General features: G+C 32.6%; 1 protein-coding gene across 2 annotated transcripts in view; it reads right to left on the bottom strand.

The window, feature by feature from the left end:
• The window catches only part of LOC145293046 (lactosylceramide 1,3-N-acetyl-beta-D-glucosaminyltransferase A-like), a 228,801-nt gene that overhangs the window by 135,878 nt on the left and 74,204 nt on the right, over positions 1-18,719 (bottom strand). For both annotated transcript variants that reach the window (XM_080139355.1, XM_080139356.1), the window contains exon 2: positions 16,690-16,845. The gene's annotated coding sequence lies outside the window, so the exon portion shown is untranslated. The remainder of the gene's footprint in view (positions 1-16,689; positions 16,846-18,719) is intronic.

Genomic DNA, 18,719 nt, shown 5'->3' with positions numbered 1-18,719 from the left:
CTGGAGAGGAACAAAAATAATCTCAGTCATGAAAGATTTCTCCTTCACCAACTGAGGACAGAAAAAGTGAAGTGTATCATCAAAACAGATACTACACTGTGATCTTGTTCCGAAGGCTCAGAAATGTTTGTGTTAATATGTTTCTTTAATTGTTTGTTCCCTAAATTCATAATTCAGTTTAATCAGTATTAAATTGTATATTGCTTTAAAATTACTTAATTTTACATAGATAATGTTTATATTTTATATTGAATAAAGTTCAGTTTCAGTATTAATCGAACTATGTTCCTTTTTCTTTTTAATGTTTTATTGATCTTTTTCAAATGGCCCTCATATAGTACTGACAGTCTGACAAATCTTAACTACATTGCCTGCAGGCATTTTTCAGTTAACAGGCCTTCTTACTCTCGGTGGCCGTGTTACTACACGATATTTTTTTCAAAGATATCAGGGAAACTAAAGCCAACAATAAATTAATCCGATTCATACGAAATGAAAGATCAATTGAATGGGAGAATGATTTTTTTTTTAATTTGTAAACGAGTAATTGTAATAAATAAAATACGACGTCACACCAACGCTATAATTAATTTGTTAGCATAATGTTTTAAGCTCCATTTATAAGAAAATCCCAATCGGTCAGTTGATATAAACTTAGACTGAAGATCTCAGTTTTGATTTCCGGTTTTGGCATCCACATTATTTGTTGGGAGTTTATAATTATTAATGCAGTACTAGCGGGACCGGTGGGAATTCCACAGGAGACTGATTCATATGATATATATTGGTGTTGGCATTCTGGAGATATTCAGCGTAAATGGAGACGCTCTGATATTATTGTAGCTATTTTGCTAAAACTTCAAAAGTATTAATCCAGGCTAGTATGGACACCCGGCATAGCCATGTCGTAAAATACGCTGAAATATGATATTTTAATTCTTGCAGATTTCATATATATTATTATAGAGTTACTGTTCTACTGATATATCAAAGTTGCGATTTCCAAAATAAAAAAATATATCTATATGGGTCCATCAGCTTGAATCGAAACCGAATCCCAAACTTTATATATATATATATATATATATATATATATATATATATATATATATATATTCATAGATATAACTTTAGTTTCTTCAGATAATCGAAGCCTAAACCAAAACTTATGAAGAATTCTTGATAAAATTCTTCATAAAAAAATAGATTACTAAGGTGCCATCAGCTAAAATAGAAACCGAAGCCAAAAGTTATGAAGAATTCCTTATAATATTTTTTTTTAAATAGATTATTGGAATGCCATTAGCTATAATCGAAACGAAACCAAACTTATGAAGAATTCTTAGAAAAATTATTTCTTACAAGAAATGGAAGTACATAACAAACGACCCGGATGTAAGCGTGACACAGAAAATAACACACACGCTATCGTATTAATATATAGAGTCTCCATTTCTAAAAGTAGTTAAGATCTTTGATATTTCAAAATAACACAAAAAGTGTGACAGACAGACAGACAAAATCTCTACTTATATAAGATAACCCAACCATACGATTAGCAGCTAGAATAAATAGGATAAAAACTAGCAAACTATAAGATTGTCTCCAAACACCAATCATCATCTCTTGAACAGTTCTCGCCATCTTGTATCGTATTGTCATTTTTAATGGCTTCTTTCGCGTTTCCTTGGGTAAAATGACGACGAACAAACAAAAATTTTACTAAATAGCAAAGAAAAATGGTAAAAGAGGACTAAGGCAAAAACAACCTGAAAGATTTATTTTAAGCATAAAAAAAACATTACTATCTAAATCAGGGTTTTCAATCGGGGTCCACATGGACCCCCTAGGGTCCATGGAATATTTCTGGAGGTCCACAGGGAAAACATAAAACTTATTATCATTATTATTATCATAATTATCATTATAGTTGTTGTCGAATACTTTATTTGCATTAAATTAGTTTTCATTTAAAAATAAAGCTTAATTATATAATATTTCTGTGATTATTAAAACCTCAAAATTTATATGAGTGTAAAATAGAAGATGGTCTTATAACCAATAGTTATGAAGGGGTCCACCAAGATAAAAAGAAGGGAAAAGGGGTCCATGAGTATAAAAGAGGCTGAGAACCACTGATCTAAATGGTTCTGGATTTAACATTTTTTCATAAATTCTTTTCAAGTGGGATGGAATTACAGATAAGCTAACAAATGATAACCAGTTAGTGTAAGACGATGAAGACAAACGAGAACTTTGATGTGGAGAAAGTATATTTGAACGGGGAAAATATTCACGTTGTCCAGAGGTTTTGTTGCCTTGATGATACCATTGTAACGCAGAAGCCAGGGGATGCTGGTGTAGCAGTAAAAATAAATAGTAAATAAAATAAGTTCCGGAAACTTTTGCCAGTACTAATCAACAGAGCATTATCGTTGTCGAACAAATGTAGAGTTTATCAGGCATGTGAGAGCCAGGTGTCCCCAGCAAATATACCCATCTCGGACACAATTTTATCAGAGAGGTCATTCATGAATATCAGGAATAATAAAGGCTCAAAGATTAACTCCCGAGACACGCCGGTATCAATCTGTTTATACGTACGGCTATCGATGACAACCTGGAGTCTGTAGCGGAATGGGCTGTAAATGGATGGCAATGTTTGATTCTACCAAGACTAAGCTTTTTTTTTTCGTTTAATAACTACAAAACAAATATTCTCAACCACCAATTGCCATGACACATAATACCCTACCTAAGAGAATATCCGCCAAACTTCTCGGCGTAACATTCACAGACAATATAATTAGGAACAAGCTCCTGGGCTTGACCTTAACTCCCGATCTGAAATGGAACATGTATATCAAATGCACTGCCAAGATCGCTGGAAAAATGGTAAGATCCTTCTACCGCTTCAGTGGATATCTCACTCCTGATGCAATTCTCTACCTATATAAAAGCCAGGTATGGCCAACGATGGAATACTGTTGCCACATCTGAGCAGGTGCTGCTAGAAGCAGCTTATCCTGCCTTGACAGAATTCAAAATAGACTTCGTAGCTTAATGGGAGATGCCTTTTTCTCTTCTCCGCAACCTCTTTCCCACAGAAGAGACGTTGCGAGCCTGCCTCTGCTTTATCGTTATTTTCATGGCAAGTGCTTTATCGTTATTTTCATGGCAAGTGCTCGCCAAACTTTCACAAAAAACACCCGTTTATCTTATAATTTCCCACTCTTTATCTTTGCCTAAATCTAAATGTAGATTCCATAAGCAAAGCTTTTTTCTTAGAACTGCATGCATATATAACTCTTCCGTTTGCCTGCTTTCCAGCTGACTACAATCTGATTATCTTCAAGTTCAACGTAAACAAGTTTTTGATGAACCGTCCCCCGTAAGTAATCCAATTTACAAAATTCAGATCACGTCATGCAAAAAAAAAAAAAAAAAAAAAAAAACCCCAAAAAAACAAAAAAAAAAACACGCTATCCACTTACTCACAGTAGAATTTTCACGGCCCATTGTACCATCATTGTTGCTAAGCGACGACATGGAAAAAATAGCTTTACCGATGATAGATAAATTAAAATAAAGATTTCGATTATCGAAAGTATTCTGAGACAAAATTTAACTAAGATCATTCACAGACTTATACACTAAAGTTCTGTAAGTTTTAAAGAAAATATGTTCATATGTTTCGGAGTCGATAAGGAACGAACTCACACACAGAGAGAAAGTTGCATTTATATAATTGTAGAAAGATAGATACAGAATAGAAAGAGATGTATATTATACGTACATTGATAAAAAATATATACCAATAATGTAATTAAATTATATATACCTATAATTATAATTAAACAATCGTCTATATGAAGCGGCTATCAATAATTTCCCCCACTCTTTATCTGTGCCTTAATCTAAACGTAGAGTCCATGAACAAAGTTTCTTTCTTAGAACCGTACGACTGTGGAACTCTGTTCCATTTTCCTGCTTTCACAATATGGTTGTCTCCAAGTCCAATGTGAACAAATTCTTGATGAGCCATCCCCTTATGTAATTCAATTAATAAAATTTCCACTACTAACGATTACTACAATATGTTCCCCGTGACCACTGTACATTCATTAATCCTTATTGTCGAGTAGCTGCTGGGCATCGATAAATGGTGACTACTTTGGAAAAATTTATTCAATAAAGTTTTCTAAATTGCCATAATCTGCTCAATAAAAGTTTTATACATTTTAATTTTTTTAAATTTCTTTCAACATGTCTAATATTGTTTACATTTTTACAGCAACTGTTTCGTTTCCCAGAACTATTCAGATATTAGTGTGTAAATGTTGAATATATTCATTGTAGACTCCTTAGAAAACAGGAATTCTTTTACCTTATAAAGAAACGAAAAATACCAGGCAGGTAATTCATCAAGCTGAAAAATTATGTAGAAAAACATCGCATGTTTTGATATTGCTGCTATTTTGAATTTAGGGAAATTTCCACAATTCATTTTGCGTATTTATACAATAATTTTCAATATGATTTTGGTTTAAACTAAATGTTTATAATTGAATAATTTTTACTCAAAATCAACTGGTACTATGAGTGTACCAGGGCTATCTATTACAAAACTAACTCTTCACTTTTTAAAGAACGAAATTTTGATTTTTAAAAACGAAACTTCGTATTATTATTTTACCTATAATCTTACGATTTTTCATTTATTAGTGCAAACTATATGATTAGAAGATATAAAACTATTTATCCTAAAGAATAACTCTATTCAGGTTAATGTATAATGTTTAATATTTTAGTTATCTATTTTATCTTTAGATAGCATTAAAAAGGTTATTTTACATCAAACTACATATTTTGTAAAATATAGTAGAAGAGATAATATTCTACATTAGAAATAAACTTCATTATTTCTCTTACATTTAAAGGAAACTTTATTGATTTGATGAAATAATTTTACGCTTGAATATATATATATATATATATATATATAATGAAATATTAATAATTGCCACCATGATAACACAGCAACAATTAATATCTACTATTATTAAGATTATAATTAATAATCATTAAGTAATTATTTTACAGAAATTAAACAATGAACATTAATGATGTAGTGCCAACCAAGCTAAAATTTATATTTCGATTATTTAATAGGGTTATTCTTTGTATTATTTTATTATTTTATATTTCAATCCCGTCTCATTTTTATATTTAAATGAAGGTTTGGACTAAAATTGTACGTGTATATATATATATATATATATATATATATATATATATATATATATATATATATATATATATATACATACACACACACCTAATATCTATTCATTAAAATCAATAATTACTATCAATAACATAACCAATATTTACCATTATTATGCTTATAATTAATTATTCAAAAGCAATTAATTTAATTTTGTGACTTGAAATTATCTTTATTACATGTATTAACTGTTAAATTACTAATTATTATATTTTAATTATTTAGTGGAGTTCCATTTTACATTAAATTTCAACTTCCGACCCATCATTTTTCCTAATATTTAACTGTAACTTTATTGACAGATTTTGACTAAAAAATGTACAGATGCATACACGCACGCACACGCGCGCACATATATATTATATTTATTCATTAAATATTAATAATTACTAACACTACCATAACAATACCACAACAACCAACATTTATCATTATGATGATTATAATTAACAATCATTAAGCAATTATATTAATTTTATGGTTTATAAATTTTAACTATTAAAAATTTAAAATATAGTACCAATCTAAATATTATATTTGGATTAGTTAGTAAGCCCTTCTTACTTTATATTCAAACTACCTGCCCTCAAATTTCCCCCTAAAACCCAGTATGTACATATAATCGATTTACACTAAGAAATCGGACCTGGTTTTAATCAGGATAGATTATACCTTGTTCTATGTAGACAATTTTGGAGCAACACTTGTCGTTTATCAAATAAATTTCCTTTAGATATAATTATATGGTATTATTCGAGTGGCAAAGCTTGTAAGGGACAGGTTTACTTGTTGTATATTTTCTAGTACTTTTTAATTTATATATAATTCCAATCTGTATTCTGTGATATACGTACGTAGTCACATCAACTGATGTAACGACATGTATGATAAATTGTGAACAATAGGATTTACAGCTTTATTGTAAAATATATACTTTTTCAAGACTAGATGAAGCCATTAATTTATATATAGAGAGAAAAAAGAAAGTATAAGTGAGGTAGAGATGGGGGATAGAAAGAATAGATATAGAAAGAGAGAGCGAGAGAAATAGAGGTCCAATAGAGATTGAAAATAGAAAAGAAAAGGGAAATAAGCAAAACAAGGAGAAAACACAAAAAGAGAGCGATAACTAAAGAGAAAGAGAGAGACAGAGACAGCGAGAAAGAGAGAGAAAGAGAGAGAGAAGGGGTAACAGAGTAGGAGCAAGCGAGCAATATAAAGAGTGTGCAAGAAGCGTATACGCACATATATTTCTCTCTCTCTCTCATATAGCATAATCGTGTTGACACACCGGTTCTCATCAGATCACCGAAGTTAAGCAACGTCGAACCTGGTTAGTACCAGATGGGTGAACATTTGAGAATTCTGGGCGCTATATGTGTTCTCCGCTTATCTCGACATTTGTTTCCAGTCGTCCTGTACAGACACGTTACTTGCTACTGATATTAAATAATGTCTTCTCAGGAGAGGTCTGGTTGAGGATTTCGCACCTCCTGCCACAAAAAAAAAAAAAACAAAAACAAAAAACACGCGCAGGCACCCCTTCGTGGGTATCCATAGTCTGTCAAAGACTGAAGGAGCTCGAGAGAGAGAGAGAGAGAGAGAGAGAGAGAGAGAGAGAGAGAAAGACAGACAGACAGACAGACAGACAGACAGAGACAGAGATACAGAGAAAGAGAGGTGAGAGAGATGGACGAGTGTGATGTGTTAGAATTATGCCAACTCTACAGAGTTCGATCTCAAGTTAAAATAAATATGTCAAATTCCGTTTTCTCTTTTAGTCAACAGCTCTTCCTTTTGAGGAGATTGGCGAAACACAATTTTCCTCCGTTTATTTATTTATCTTTCCCTTCGCACCATACGATCTTCATATAAGTAAATAGATCAGTTGTCAGAGCATGCGCAGTGAGTAAGCGAAAATGGAAGTATAAAAAAGCTATATAAAATATATACATAAGGCGGGAAACGGAAAAGTCAAATGCGTTTCCTTTTTATCGACTCCTCTACCCACGATTAATTTGTTTTCGACCCAGGGGACATAGATTGGCTCGATGTTTTATCTGCTACGTTTGACAGCAGATGCTCTGGTGAAGTTTTTCTTTTTTTTTTTTTTAATTCTGTAAATGAGGTTAGCGAGGAAAAAATAAAGACAAAAAACATCTGTTTTATCCGAAATGATGTAAAAAAAAAGAGAGAAGAAAAAAAATCTAGCTACCGACTTCGTTTACCGTTTTAACTGACGAGATTAAATTTCAGAATAGAAAGAACAAACGGTACACTGGTTTTTTCCCCCAAAATCTCCCTCCCAAACTGGAACCATAAAAAGGGGTCTCCCAAAGAACAAAACTTTCGTTTTTCCATTGCGTTGGTGACGTGCCTGATTAATAAAATCAAGTATTTTTTAAAAGCTTTTTTTATTTTATTTTCTTTTTCTCTCCAAACAAGTCAATATTGCCACTTGAAACGTAAGGGGCTATTATTTCGCATCGTGCTTAACACAGTATTGTGGGGAGTTGAGCAGCAAAAGCATTTAAACTTCTGCAGGTTAGTTCAGTCAGAAAAGCAGAAAACAAGAGAATTCCAAATTTTAGCAACCAGAAAGAATACATTATAACAGTAAAATTAAATTATATGAGTAGAATGAATTATAACAGTAGATGGCTTTTCGGCAACTTGAGACCTCTATTGTGTAGGCGTGGGATTTTGCTGCTTAATAGAATCGTGTACGTCTAGGGGAAACAAGTGCTATAATTTCATCAGAGTACATTACATTAAAGTACTTGAAAACAAGCACAAGATTGCAGCGATGGGACAGAGGTTAGAGCTTGGCCGATAGTGCGGACCTATTAGATTTGGGACATTTTTAAGTGAGAGATTAGTGGTTGATACACTCAGCCTAGATATGGCATCAATGTTCCATGCATGGGCATATAGTATTGTAAAGATATAAGATACTCTCTTGAGGTATTCTTCTAGCTTGGGAAAAGCGATAATGGAATAGCTCACTATTAATGGTATCTCGTATAACTTTGTGGAAATTACAAAAACAGTCGAATTTCCATGGCAGGTGCTCGTCTGAACTCCAATCTCTGGTCCCCCCTCGCCAATCTTTCACAAAAAACACCCATCTAGCTGAATCCACTGTGAAAAATTTCCCCCACTCTATATCTGTGCCTAAATCAAAACGCGGATTCCATGAACAAAGCTTCTTTTTTAGAACTGCACGCCTGTGGAACTCTGTTCCGTCTGCCTGCTTCCCACCGGACTACAACTTGGATGTCTTCAAGTCCAATGTTAACAAATTCCTAATGAACCGTCCCTTAAGTAAACACTTCATCAAATCTCCACACTAACGTAATGTACTTGCAATAACCCTTATTCCTGAGTGGCTTCCGGGCCTTGATAAGTGGTGATCACTGTGTAAAAAAAAAAACGTTTATGGTATGAACACTCTCCCGGAATCAAGCATTCGGTTTTAACTGACCAGGTGAATTACACCGCAAAAGAGAAGCGTTCGGTTGTTTTCGTAATTTCGCTGAAATTTACTAGATATTTCTGAGTCGGCAAGGGATATTGGTCTATACAAATATCGAAAAAAAGTAATCTGAGCTTTTGTTATTGTTGCATTAATTGTGAGTATTTCTTCGTCTTTTTATAAACATTTCACGGCATAATTAAAAAAAAAAAAGTTAATTTTCCTTGCTATTGTTTAAGGCGTTCACATTTCATACAAACACTCCTTCACTAACAAAGCAGGTACGCTAATATACACACTTTCATGTCTACTACATTTACGTACGTGGCGCCAGTCGAAAAGAAAACATGTGAACTCAATTTGATAATTTTTGTTTGAAGTTATATATACAAACTTTGAAAGGAAGGTAATACATGATATGGATGAAAAAAGCATACCTGACTCACTAACATGTCATCTTCTATTATAAATCTCGCATGTCTGTTTAAATGTATGTATTCATGTATGTATGTATGTATGTATGTATGTATGTATGTATGTATGTATGTATGTATGCCTAAAACTTTCGATAGAGGCAACGGATTTTCACGAGATCGGTATTCTTTTGAACTCGACCCTTCCGATGACAAATATCGAAAAATTGGCCAAAAACATTAATTCCTTTACCATCAACTGGGCACTTTTCTAAAGTGTGGGGTCGATTTTTTGCCGATATTTTCAAAAGTCATCCCTGCTTTTCGATTAACTAGCCTTAATTTAAACCTTCGCCATCTCCGGTTTGGCGATAGACGCAACAGCAAAGACGTCACGTTTTTTCACGTTCTTTTCTTCCTGGAAACTTTCAGATGATAAATTACAACCAATCAAGACTGACTTGCCACATGCTCCTGTAAATTAGTTGGCTATAATTAGGTGTAACTGTACTTCCAGGTGTACTACGGCAAAATGCAGTTGTAGGAAACATGAAATTCACGGTTCAAATATATGTGGTAATTACAAAGGCCTCCAATGCACCAACTCACTACAGCCAGATCTTGATGAGGTGACCTTTGACGAGTTCTTGACAAGAAATGATCTTTGGTTAGTTCATAAACTTGTTCTGTGGTGGTTATGCAAGAACCTTGCCCCAGCATTCGACCAACTGACTATTCCTTTATTTTAAATTATACTTATTTTGTACCTATTTTTTTTTATGAAATTTCAGGAATTAATGTGAAAATTGTAGTCTTGAAAAAGACTACCTAGTCTATTTTTTGTATCGTGTATATTCATATTTGTATAAGAAAGAAAAAAAGCCTGAAAAAAGAAAAAAAAACAATGACAGGAGCTAGTCATTTTCTGGTGTTTATCATTAAGCATATATCTATCTATCATTACGATTTAAAACACCAAGGAAATATCGACCTGGTTTGCAGTGGGCCCTGTGTGGGTTTTCATGCAAAATTTTTTTTTATTTTTAATTTAATTAAGGTATTTTATTAGGAAATACGTTTACTTTTGTCGGTAATTGTCAGGAATAATGGACATCCATGTCAGGAAATGTCAGGAATTATATGTCTCGAAATTTAAATATTAAGTTGGATTTTAACCATTTGGACTCTGAAAGGCCTTGGCAACTTAGCAAAAAAAAACAATACGATCGATATTTCAGCCTTTCATGATATGGTAATTGTTAATTTTGTTAATTACGTATAGTCTTTTTCACTAGTTCGCATTTTACGTCAGGGTGCAAAGTTAAGTTGGATTTTAACCCTTTGAACTCTGAAAGACAAATATATCGGTCTTAGCGACTTCGCAAAAAAAAAAAAAAAAAAAAAAACACGGCCTAGATTTCAGGTTTTTATGATATGCTAATTGGTAATTTTGCTAATTACATATCGTCTTTTTCGCTAGTTATCGAATTTTACCTCAGGGTCCAAAGGTTGAAAGATGGCAGCCGTTGATCCATTTCGCCAAGGGTAATTTTGGTAAAAAAAATTTTTATCTGAAAGAGGTGTTATTCATGCCCACAATGCAAGTTAAAAACCTTTGTTAGTAATTTGTTTAGGGTTCAGCCACAATTTGACTTGACTATAAATGATCTTCCTATTATTCTACTTCTGCTTCTTGTTTTATGTTACACATTTTAAACAATGTATCATTATCCACTCTTGATTGGACAAACTCTTCAATCACCGGTTTCTTTCAGCCAATCAGAGAATTTCAACCCGTACTATAAAACACAAACAACAAATTGTCTAATTGTTTTTTTTTGGTTTTTTTTTTAATTTTTTATTTAATCCCGGTATTTTTCGTCACGACCCGACGCACGTAGGTACATCCTTAAAAGCTTATTCCAGACCCTGGCGGAAGTGCTCGAGAGATTAACGAGAGATTTTCACTGCATTCTAAACATAACACATGGCAAATCACACGCACGTCGCTGAAAAAAAAATCACTTGTGTACAAGTTCAGATGCAAACGCTCTTTCATTAAAAAAGTAGAAGCGCGCTATTTACACACAAACACACACAGCGTCAACCGAAATGAACTCACATACATTCTCTCACTAACAAAGGGACCCTAATTTAAACACATTTTATGATCAAAATTATAAAAATAATATTTCAACTTGATGGAAATGAAAATGTAAAAAGACAAAATTATTTATATATTTATCAATGTTTCGCGTTTGTTCCATTCGGGATGATTGATTTGAAAAATAAAATGCAAGTACAATATTTTAAAATATTCGGTGCATTTCTGATGTGAAAAGAATTTTCTTTTCAAACAAGACATAACCGTAGGAATTCAAAATGTATAATGCGTTTATGACATAAAATGAGTGATCTTTCTTGAACGACATATAATCGTTAGGATTTTTTTTTAAATGTGCGATTTTGACACACAAAGAATGCTTTAATTATTTTTTTACAACAAGCCATAGTCATTGGAATTCAAAATAGATTTGGTCCTGGATATGACCTTAAACTATATCCGGTGGTGAGGCCCCAACTTGCGGGCTTTGGGGAGTGTGGAGCCACCCTTTAATTGTCATTGCTCCCATATCCACTCTGACCCGGAGTGGTAGTACATGTTAGGGTCCCAACTATGGGTTAAATAGAAACCGACTTGAAAAAAAGAAAGAAAAAATATATATTCTATTAAAAAAAATTTCTTCGAAATCACTGAATTCAGCATTAAATCAAAGGTTTTCAAACTGTGGTTCGCGGACCACAGGGGGTCCACAAAGACAAAACAAGACAGCAAATACTTTTTATGGGTAATTTGATTTTATATATATTTTTTAATCGAAATTTTTCTTCTTATAATCTGTAAATGTATGTACCTAAAATTTTAATGGAACCCCATCAGCACCGCCAATTTTAAATTTCATCTGATGGTTTTAATTAAATAAATTTTTAATAATAAATTACTAAATGTGGTAAACTAAATCTGTTTTAAACATTTGTTATTTTTTTTTATTCTGGTAGTTACTTATCTATTACGATGCAACTAATACACTAAAAATTCCAAATATGTATTTTTTAACAAAATTTGTTTCTTTTATTATCGTGATTGATACACATTTTGTGTTGTTTTTTTTTTTTGTAGAAACATTAAAATTTTTTAAATAAGGTCATTGATAGTTTTTAATTAAAAGTACGTAGTTACAATTTGTAATATTAAAATACTTGTTACTTATTATTCATAACATCTTATTTTAACCAACTTCATAATTAAAACAAATGAAAAATCTGTTGTCCTTTCGTAATGATTTTATTTATTGGCCGACATACGGAAGAACTTTCTTTAAATGAATAGTTTAAGTTTATTTCTGCTACTTAATCCATATGCCCTTTTTATTTTAAATATTTTTTGGTTACTTTCTTTATCTTTGTTATGTTCTGCAGCATTGACTTAATTACTGACGTGTGCGTTTTTCAATTTTAAATGTCAAAACGGTTTGAAATAATAAACGTTTTGTTTGGGATTTTATCCTAACTGATAAAAATACGTTTAACCTCTTTAATACAACAAAATTCTTTTTTCAGTTGAAAATTTAATAAATTTGTTTGTAGTGTGTATATGGCAACAATGAAAACGGAAAAAAGGTACTTGATCGGCACAAATCCTACACTCCAAAGTTTTTATTTTTATGAAATAGATTTTTTCTTTTTCCTATGATTTTGAACATTTATAAAAATGTAAATAGTTATTATTTGTTATTGCTGTTGAAATATATTCGACGTTGTGTTCCTGCGTAGATTTTTTACACAAAATGAAATCTCCTGCGTAGTACAGAACAGGATTACAATGCGGCTTGAGCATTAATCGCATGTCAGGAATTCTTATCGTCTGAATATCTGATTTCTACTTATTTATGTTAGTAAATGACTAAGCTTGCATTATTTATACGAAAAATATTTTATTAAATTTTGCTTTTTCAGGGTGCAAACTTTACCCATGGATAAATTTTTGAAACGGAAAGCTCATGATGAAATCAACTCAGAATCTGATACAGAGACAGAAGAGATTGTTCACAAAAACAAATTAAGAAAATATGATGCGGAGTATATTCAATTTAGATTCATTGAAAGTGTGTCTAATGATAACAGACCAGTATTTACTTTGTCATAAGTTGTTGTCGGATGAAACCCTGGAGCCAGCTAAATTGCAGCGACATTTAACAATACTACATCCTCAATTTGCCACAAAACCAAAGATTTTTTTGAAAGAAAAAGGAATGATTACTTAAAGTAGAAAAATCTTTTGCAATGTCAATAACATCAACTCATAAGCTATTACGTCCATCTTATTTGGTGGCACTGAGAGTGCGTGCTAAGAAGGCCCATAATATTGGTAAAGAACTTGTATTTCCCTCTGCAATAGACATGTGTGAGGCAGTTTTGGATGAAAAAATGTGCTGCAAAATTGAAAGCTGTGCCACTGTCAGATAACGCAATTGCGCAAAGAATAGAAGATATGTCAGAAGACATAAAAACTCAGTTAATTGACAGTGAAAACAGGCATTTTTGCATTACAACTTGATGAAAGCACAGATATTACCAGTGGATCTCAACTTATGGTGTATGTGCGATATTGTTGGGAAAGTGAAATGCTGCCCACTAGAACAACTGGTGAGGAAGTTTTTAAAGTATTGGAATCTTTTCTTTCTCAATCAGGCTGGTTATGGAGCCAATGTATTGAGATATGTAGAGATGGAGCGGCGTCAATGATCGGTATTCACTCAGGTGTTGTGTGGCATTTTAAGAAAGTAGCACCTAATATCACTACAACACATTTCATGATTCATCGAGAAGCTCTGGTAGAAATGGATATAATTTGTCGTTCTTTCGTTTGAATATGTCGTATCCTCTTCAGTATCGCCTGCTCAAACAATGAAACTGCTTTGTAAAAAAAAAAAAACATGTGGTATTAGATTTCAGAAATTGTGCGGAGATAATAATTATTGAAGAGTTCTAGTCAGGGGGGGGGAGAAAAACTCAACCTAAAAAGCAATAGTGTAAGCAGAATTGAACTTCAAAAAATAATGCAAGGGAGATAACTTCAAATAGACTAAAATAAAAAAAAATATCTATATAATTATTGATATTTAAAATTTATCATTTGTATTTGTAGTATTCGGACTACTGCTGTTATCTTGCTAGTTATATTTACAGTGTTTCAGTCGGGGTTGAGTGTGAATATTACAGTCAAATTAAGAATAGTAGTTCGGATGATCAAAATAATGCAAGCTAATATGTCCGCAAAATAAGTTAAAGGTCTTACAATGTCATGAGGCTGTTGGCGATCAGAGGAGGGACGTATGCCTTTTGGCTTGCTAAAAGTCTAAATCTAGTAACGATCCTAGCTTTGTTTTTATGCGTCTTTCGGGAAGAAAGTGATTTGCATATGTGTCGATTATTGGTTAAGAGAATTTCTCACTTCTAGTGTGGTGGTTTTAGAAAGTTCTGACGACTGTTATATTCTTAATAGTTGTTGCGAACAAAGTCATAATCTGTGTTGATATTTGACGCGTAACAGAGTTGGAGTCGCGATTTAGCAAGATTTCGTAACTTTTTACACCTTACTCAACTCTGATCTACTAAATTACCCCTTGACATCGAAGAAATTTCAACAATTTCACAAATATGCTCAATTCTATTTATTCGCCAAAATTCCAAACATTACTCAGTTTTAATGAACGGTTCAACATTTACCTATTAAACTATGTAGTTAGTTCATACAAAAATAATATCGTTTTTTGACTTTTAAGTTGAACGTCAAAAAAAAAAAACGACATCATTTTTTGCACCAACCTATTACTTGATCGTAATAAACGTTTTTGTTTTTCTATAAAACTTACATAATTTAACCATTGCTAACTTATACGCAAATGGGGAACGGCAGATTACAATGCTGTCAGTTTAAGTTCTATTGGATTCATATAATTTTTTTTTCTATACTGGGGGGTTGGCTTTTCCTGGTCGTAAAATACGCTTAAATATAATATTTTAATTTGTCCAGATTTCAAAAGTAAAAAAAAAAAAGTATTTGGGTGCCATCAGCTAGAATTGAAACCGAAAGCAAAACTGTAGCATTCAAGGCTGGTGACGTTGCCACTGTACCAACGTAACATGCATATGGACTTATTAAAAAATAAAACTAAGATGAATGTACAAAATGTATAAAGATTTTTTCCAATATTGACCCCTAAAAATATTTTAATTAGTTAAAAGACCCATAAAATAACGGTCCATAAAAATCCAATCACTTGCGCCGCTCTGTGACTTTTATTTTTGGAAGAGACAGAGTTTTAAAATATGGAGACAGACAGACAGACAGACATCGTGCCTTTATATATTAGATTTCTAATTCAGTTTACGAAACCTTACTCCCTTTCAACTTACCTGTGATGTCAATTGATCATATTGGTAGACTTCCGCGTAGAGAATTTTTCTTAAAACTTTCAGCTGACTTTATCAGAGTTTAAACCTGTATAATGTGAATCCATCTTTATTATTAATAGTGTTTCTAGTTTGTTTGTTTTTTTAACTCATTTTTTACGAATATTGATTTTGCTTCGTTATCGGGTTGTCAATAAAATCCATTATTTTGAATGGATACAATTTGTTCTTTCATTTGAATATGTCGTATCCTCTTCACTATCGTTCTCTCAACTTACAAAACTGCTTTGTAAAAAAAAAAAAACCCAATGTGGTATTATATTTCAGAATTGGTGCGAAGATAATAATTACTGAAGAGTTCCAGTCGGGAGGAGAAAACTCAACTTAAGCAACAATAGTGTAAGCAGAAGGGAACTTTGAAAGATAATTTTTTATTATTATTATTATTATTATTATTATAAAATTATATATGTATATAATTTCTTGTTTATAATTTGAATCTAAATACGAAATATAAGAAATACGGCAAAAATCTAATAAATCAAATATAGCGCCATAAAATAACGTCTCCCCACGGGCTTTATATCGAACTGGATGGAAGGGTGCCTATATGCATCATAAAACTAAAAAAAATATTTTATCATTTTACGAACTTTAAAAGATTTCCATTTCCTTTTATCAACATTTTTCATTCACAATATATCTTTTATTCGAAGGAAAAAATCTCTCGAACTGTTCTTTTCCATGGAACATATATCTGTCTCTGATGACATTTTAGGTGAACATCCTCTATTCAACGGAACACATGTAAGACGTATTGCATAAACATATGAATAAAATACTATTAGTGTGAAATAAGTACATATTTTGATTTTGGGATGATAACTGACGATACATGTATAGCATTATGAGAAGCGTACGCGGATCGACCAGCGTTTCGACGTTAACATGTCCCGACGGAACTCCAGAATGAATCACACAATCAAATAATAAAGCAAAAATAAAAGCCCCCCCCCTCAAATAATAATGGAACTTACCTGGTGATGTTAATATCATAAACTCACTCCCTGCTAAATTCTCCATGGAATTTCCTCGAGTTCTTCCAAAGTAAAATAAACCAGAGAAACATTCAATCAGACGGATAAAATACGGTTATAACCAAATATTTCCAAGTGGGTAGTTCCACATCTTTCCTAGAATATATAAATAAAAAAGCTAAACTTTATTATAATTAAAAGTTGAGGTCTATTTGTGATCGAAACTGTGCCAAATTTATTACTATAAAACGATAATAAAAAAGAAAGTTTTCACAGATTTAGTTTTTGGTGCTTTTAGATTAGGCTGTCTGCATACATCGGCTTCTTGGCTTAAAGGCATCAACCAGTTACTATTTACCTGTGAAAAAACTAGATCATGTTATGCAAAGCTAAGCACAAAAATCAACAACATACATTCTTCATACACATATGGTGGATTCCTTCAGTCTTGACAGACTATGGATACCCACTGTAAAGGTTGATTATATATATATATAATAAATTCCACAGCCAAACAACGTCGCAGCCCACAAGAGCCATGACAGTCAAAGAATCGGAAGTCCAAGACTCGAGTTTCGCCCTCATTTGGGCTCATCAGTTAGACACATCCGAACTCAGGATTCAAAACCCGAGCCTCTTGCATGCAAGGCAAGCACTCTACCAACTGAGCAAACGCCCTGCACACAAAAATTTCTATTAACCAACACAGATCAAGTAAACCGCACCGAAATCCGACTGTGAAATGAACCGGATGGCCGCGTCCCTTGTTGAGACGAAGTAGGTTCATCTCACAGTCGGATTTCGGCGCGGTTTGCTTGATATGTGTTGGTTAATAGAAATTCTTGTGTGCAGGGCGTTTGCTCAGTTGGTAGAGTGCTTGCCTTGCATGCAAGAGGCTCGGGTTTCGAGTTCGGATGTGTCTAACTGATGAACCCAAATGAGGGCGACACTCGAGTCTTGGACTTCCGGTTCTTTGACTGTCATGGCTCTTGTGGGCTGCGACGTTGTTTGGCTGTGGAATTTATTATATACAATCTCTCACATTCTGAAAATCATATATATATATATTAGGAAAGAAATTTTTTCTTCTTTATCTGCTTTTGAAGCGTTGTGTTAGATGAAAATTGAAAATAATTACGTATTTAAATGAATACGTTTTGAAAGCTGAAAACAACGCATTTTTTTAAATATATAAACAAATTTATTTGCTTATATCAGATATATTTCGATGCTAAACATCCTTATCAATGAAGAGTCTGTTTTTTTTCTTTTTTTCTTTTTCTTGGCCGCATGGTGGAATTCTGCGTGCAAGATATATATATATATATTTCATAAATATATATATAGAGAGAGAGAGATGTGTACGCATATATACATAAACATATATCCAGATATATAATTACACATATATGCATATATACATGTATACGTATATGGCAATTGATTAGTCTTATGACCATCCTCGTATATATACATTTATATGCATACATATAAATCTATACACATACATGCATACACATTTATGCATATACATGCATACACATTTATGCATATACATGCATACACATTTATGCATATACATGCATACACATAGGTGCATATATATATATATATATATATATATATATATATATATATATATAAGAAGCCCTCATAATCATACAGTACAAAGCGCTATATATAGGGAAAACGTGTCCAAACTCATCTTCACGGAGCTTAGATCAGAGGTACACTACATATCTGACAACACTGTCAAAATCCAATGTTTATCAATGCGATCAAACACTACCAACGCTGAAAAAAAGATAATCTGGCTGTTATGTAGGCATTGCTCACTTTTGTACTCCGCTCTCCTACCTCTTATCTCTGTGATGTTCTAGACGAACAAAAAGCTTTTCGTCTGGGTATGAAAAAAAACCCCGACCTCAGTAAAGAATCTAATGACGCTGATGATTTGAGTGACACAGTCCTGGGTTATGCTGACACCAAATTCATTGCAGAATGACCTAGAAGCAATGTAAGTGCAGTAA

The sequence above is a fragment of the Euprymna scolopes genome, chromosome 14 (genome assembly GCF_053919585.1).
Source record: "Euprymna scolopes isolate OS-2025 chromosome 14, ASM5391958v1, whole genome shotgun sequence".
NCBI classification, from domain to species: Eukaryota; Metazoa; Mollusca; class Cephalopoda; order Sepiida; family Sepiolidae; genus Euprymna; species Euprymna scolopes.
Note: the sequence above shows the minus strand (reverse complement) of the source record. Positions and strands in the feature narration are given on the sequence as shown.